The sequence below is a fragment of the Nilaparvata lugens genome, chromosome 8, assembly GCF_014356525.2.
Source record: "Nilaparvata lugens isolate BPH chromosome 8, ASM1435652v1, whole genome shotgun sequence".
NCBI lineage: Eukaryota > Metazoa > Arthropoda > Insecta > Hemiptera > Delphacidae > Nilaparvata > Nilaparvata lugens.
The window spans coordinates 35,231,184-35,237,183 of NC_052511.1; positions in this window are offsets into that span (position 1 = coordinate 35,231,184).

Here is a 6,000-nt window from a genome sequence, read left to right on the forward strand (position 1 = left end):
CCAAAATCTAGAGTTGAATGTTGGATAAAGAAAACCACCATGAAGACTTCTGCTGCTGCAAATATTGACTACAGGGTTTACAGCTAGTAGGTGATAATTTTTGGATGGTTGCTATCCTAGAATTTCCATCCAGTTATCAACCCTGTTCCCAATATTTGCATTAGCAGAAGTCTTCTGGGTGATCTTCAGCATTTAACTTTGAGTTCTTGTTCGATAATAATTATCTATCTATATAAAAGCGAAATGGCACTCACTCACTGACTTACTGACTCACTCACTCGCAGAACTAAAAATCTACCGGACCAAAAACGTTCAAATTTGGTAGGTATGTCCAGTTGGCCCTTTAGAGGCGCACTAAGAACGAATTTGAAAAAAATTCCAAAGATACACTCAAAATCTGCCTTTTCCAGCGTTTTTTAGCGTTTTCTAAGCTTAATCGAGAACAAATGAACAGAAAATGTTAAAATTTAGTACAGAAGCTCAGCTAGGGTGTAATAATTTTGTGTAAGAAAAAAATTGCAATAACGTTAAAGATACGACCAAAATTAGCGTTTTTTGCTTTTTCTCAGATTTATCGAGAACAAATGAACAGAAATTGTTCAAATTTAGTACAGAAGCTCAGCTGGGGTGTAATAATGTTGTATTAGAATGAATTTGGAATAAAGTCAAAGATACGCCCAAAATCTGCGTTTTTCCAGTGTTTCTTGCGCTTTGTCAGCTTTATCAACAACAAAATTAACAGAAAATGTTCAAATTTACTGCATAAGCTCAGCTTGGGTGTAATAATGTTGTGTTAGAAGAAATTTGATATAACGCCAAAGATACACCCAAAATTAGCGTTTTCTCAGCTATTTCATCAAGTAATAGACAGAAAATTTTCAAATTTGGTACAAAGGTTCAGCTGGGGTATACAAATTTTGTGATGAGGTGACTAATATTTCATCAAAGATATGTCCAAAATCAGCGTTTTTACAACGTTTTTCTCAGCTTTTCTGAGTTTTCTCAGTACTTTGACTTTCTGATGGAATTAAGCATGCCAAAATGAAAAATGCAGGCGAGCGAAGCGAACTCGCTGATCTCATTTTTGGACGATCCAGTCGTGGGTCCAGGGGGCGGAGCCCCCTGGCTAGACGGATATTGCGAGCGAAGCGAACCTGACGGCTAGCTTAGAGAATAAAATCCATGTTTTTTTTTTGTTAAAGGAGTGATCCGTGGTCTAGTGGATAGAGTGCTTGCGTAGCAGCATAGAGATCCCGGGTTCGAACCCCTCTCATTACCAAAAGTTTTTTAACCAGATCACTCCCGTGTTATCGGATGGGCACGTTAAACTGTCGGTCCCGGCTGAAGTATGACAGTCGTAAGGCCCATTGACGGCTTAAATTATATATTCAGGCGGTGGAACATTCCCGAAAGGGAACTCCCCACCAACAAAAGCCATACGAATTTATTTTTATTTTTGTTAAACATTGTTTTATAGTAGACCTACTCATCTGATTTTTGTGGAAGGATAAATGTTATGATGAAACAATATTGATCACCGTGTCTGGAAAAAAGCTGCAACAATAATATTTGAGATACATTATTAACTTTGTTGTAGTTCAGACACTGTGCTACTTGTAAATATTTGAAAAAACACTTACTTTTCTTGGAGTATTGAGGAATGCAAGAAAGTATTGAGGCTGATGAAGCTCTTCCTCAGGAGTGAAATGCATTCCTCAATACTCCAACAAAAATAAGTGTTTTTTAAAAATATTTACAAGTAACATAGTGTCTGAACTACAACAGAGTTATTATATAGTGTTTCGTCATGGAAAGCAACTTCAATTTCAAATACATTATTGTCTTAGAAACATGCATAAATAATTGAGCAACAATACTTCGTTTGTTTTTATTAGGCAACAAAAGTTGTATAAAATTGTACAATTTCAAAGTAACCAGATAAATTATTCAACAATAATATCATCAATATATCTATACAATCATGTACAATTCGAGTATATAGCCTACCTATATATCTTCCTAAACATAACATTTCCTCGTATTTTTAACATTTCTTGCCAAAACGTATATTTAATGATAGTGGACTTGAGTGAATTTAATAACCTTATCAATTTCAGTGAAGTTTGGAGATAAACTGAAGTGAAATTTCCCTAATTGAATTCCATGTAACTCATCCCAATTTCTAATTAATTCGAATTCTATTCCTTTTCGAGAAAATAAGAAATTCAAGATTTAAAAGGTTTCATATAAATATGAGACATACAAAGAGATATTTGAATTGATTCAACAGAAAAATATTATGGGAATTTTAGTATTATCGTACTTTGAATAAAATGTCATCACTCATTTTTTCTCTTATATAAAACTGTCATTTCAAAATAAATATTTTTGAATAACTTAATTCAATGTAAATCATATCATGAGGAAATTCATTAGTAACCCCTATACCATACCTCATCTTCAATATTCTCCAATATCTTGAAGAAAAAAAACAGTAACCTCTCATATCAGACCTGTACCAGCCAGGTCGTACATATTAACACAATTCACAATTTTCAATAGTTCTATACTTCAATATGTACAATAATTCAGTTTTCACAATATACTTTTATTGACTTCCTCTTCATTTTTTAAAGTGAGAAAGAAATCACACATCTTTCTCCCACAGTTTTCATAAAATACTATCTGAACCATATTTCACAGATGGAGTGAAATCTGAAAAACCAGGAAAATTGGAGATCTCTCACCAGAGGGTTACAATTCCACAAATTTTCAATCTGTGAATCTTACAACTTTTTCATCAACTACAGATCATATATATGATCTTTGTTGATCAACAGATTAACAAAAATAATGCTTGAACAACAGATTTCACAGATCAACAGATAATATTATTATCTGTGGTGTTGAACTCCAGTTCATAGTCAAATAAACACTCAATTTCAGTTTTTCAGTGTTTTTTTTTCACTAATTTTGAGTATCCTACGCTCTTGGATGCCAGTTGCATCTTGATTTGTACCTGTTTCAATTTACAAGCAATAATTTGTCAAGTCTTGGAACAGTGTTGATTTTATGATTCTAATTTTTAGAAGTATTCAACATTCAAATTCTCAGTATCGTATTTAACAAATTGAACATTATTCAATTTTCGCAAGCTGTGATGGATAAATTGATACAAATTTGTGCTTACAAAAAATTTAAAATGGAGTGTTGATCAAATAAAACTACTGATCTCCTCCAATGATGGACCTCCAATTGGTGTTCTTATTAAATTATTTTTCCACAGAAATTTCGCATCTGTGATCAGTTTACTATCCACAGTAGTATTCTGTTCCAACTTCAATTCCCAAAATACGATCTAGCTAGAAACCATCTACTTAGAGATTAGTTATTGGAAACGTATAGTTGATTTGTTTAGTACTTACAGTAAGTCAAAGCATATAACAGCAGCGTTTGGAGCACTCCATTCTTTCAAGTTGAGAAAAATGAAAGGCAACAAAAAATCTGCATTGTACCAGAGTATTCAGCGTTTGTACAGCAAATTAAAGGATAAAACAAGCTGGAAAAAATAAAAAATGAAGATTGAAAAGAGTAGTGGATCACACAGAGAAAACATAAACGAAAAAGAACGGAATGAAACGGAAAAATTCTAATTTTGATAGTCTAAGATGACTTAGACTATCACAGATTAGTCTATCACAAATCTTGAATACACTTTTTTTTAAAGATGAGGTGGAGATGAGAATGGAGGTGAGGACTCAGAAAAAAAGCTGAAAAATATCGAAAACCATGGAAAATCCAAAGCCGACTGGATAATGTTAGAGGAGATAGATGGTATGACGAAAAAATATTCAGAATATTTGGAAATTCTAATTGAGTTTATGATAATTATGAGGAGGGAATTTGTGAGTGAATATGTTTGTTGAAAAAACCCCAATAATGATTGGCAGGGTGTTTTATTTTATAAGTGAAGTTATGAATATGAAAGTGATAAAAAAAATGTAACTTGATAGAGATGAAGACAGAACCATAATATACATGGGAATACAATAATAATTATTCTATTGAACAATAGAATTATTCTATTTGAAAAAAGGAGATCAGTTTTAGAAATAAATTAACAATATTAAAATACCCTCCACCGATTTGGATAGGCCTACCCGACTTTGGCAAAAATTATATAAAATCAAGGATAAAATCTGAAAGATTTATAAGGACTTTCAGAGAATAACGAGGATGTATTTCTGAATATTCATAAGATTTTAAAGCAACTAGAAATTGTAAAATGAAATTCAAACAATTAAATATGCATTCTGGAATGAATGAGTTTTAAACAACATTTCATTATACAATTTTCATAACTATTACACTATTCTAATTGACACAATCGTTGGTCTCTTATACTTCCTACACAACACACATAAAAATCTACCATCTTCACTAAAATTCAAAAAGATTTGGTTTACTTTGAGCGAAACATATCTTGACTTGAAAGAATGAAGTTGCATTTTTAGACTGAAAACACAAATTTCCAGTATCAAACTTACAATTAGTTAATAACATTTTTCTGCGATATAGAACATACTCTCATCTTTATTTCTGAGCTCTTTTATTTGTTCGTTTGTTTATTAGGCATTTTTGTTTTAAAATAGTTTCTTTTTATTTCCACCAAATTAGAAGATTTGACGTTTTGGTCCCTCCAACAATAATGCAAAGAACAGATTTTTTCAAGGACAAAGGATGTATTAATTTTATAATCACAAATTTGATGATAAATTATCAGATTATTTATTTTGATTATAAATTATCTGATAATTCATCAGATATGATAAATTATCATGTAGTTGTTGGATAACTGTATTAGAATGATTTACTGACCTGGTTTTAGTTCTGTTATTAATAATGTATTTAACTATTGTATTGAGTGAGTTTACCATGTAGAATTAGTGTGCTTTAATCCTCAAAAAATCATAAGCTATTTTTTGCATTTAAAAAAAAATTGAGATTTGAATTTTCATCAGTGGCAATCAGTGACTGGATTGAACTTTTTTGAGGGGAGAACCAGAAAAGGTTTAGTTGAGAAAATACAAAACTATGAAATAAATCTCATAGGTTTACATCATTATGTAATCAATCTTTATAGTCATATATGTGCTTTTCATCATAAAATGAAAAGAAAAACTCCACAACGTGGTATTAGTCATTCATCTATGTCAAATCATAGAGAAACTATAGCATAGGATATGATATATTGTAGAGAGAATTATAGCATAAGATCTTTGCTATATTTTCTCTATGGTTCAACATAGCAACTATTTCAACAATGATTAGAATCATTAGCTCCCATTGAATAGCTTGAAGTAAAATGTTACTTATATTCATGAATAATTTTGCTGACTATTGAACGCTGATTGGAAAGCAGAAATTTGAAAAAGAGAACTCCCACCAATCAATCATTTATGCACAAAACTGATGTAAACCTTCAAAAAATTCAACTAATAAACATGATAGCAATTCAATTATCGAAAAAAAACTTTTGAGTAATAATCTTATATAATGATTTACAAGCGGGATTCATTGGAAAACTGAAGCTGATTTTCACCAGCAATCCTTCTTTTCAACTGAATTATGAAAAACTAGAACTTATGTGATGATATAGGTGGAAATTATTGGAAAACTGTAGCTGATTTTCACCAGCAATCCTTCTTTCCAACTAAATGGTAAAAAAGAGAATAAATCCTTTGTTTAAACTATTTTATGGCTCTTTATGGATCTCTGTGAGCCTTTGTATGTAAACAAATAAATAAATAAATTTTAATTGAAAGCATTCTGCCTTCTTTAGTACCGTACCTCTGAGCAATAATATACACGGTTCTATTTTCTGCGTGACCAATATTAAAAAATTATCCTGACTATTGTTATATTTATTCATATCGTTCCAGTATAATACAATATCATTTCTTCTAGGGTTATTCCATTATTTTCATATGAATAAGTTTC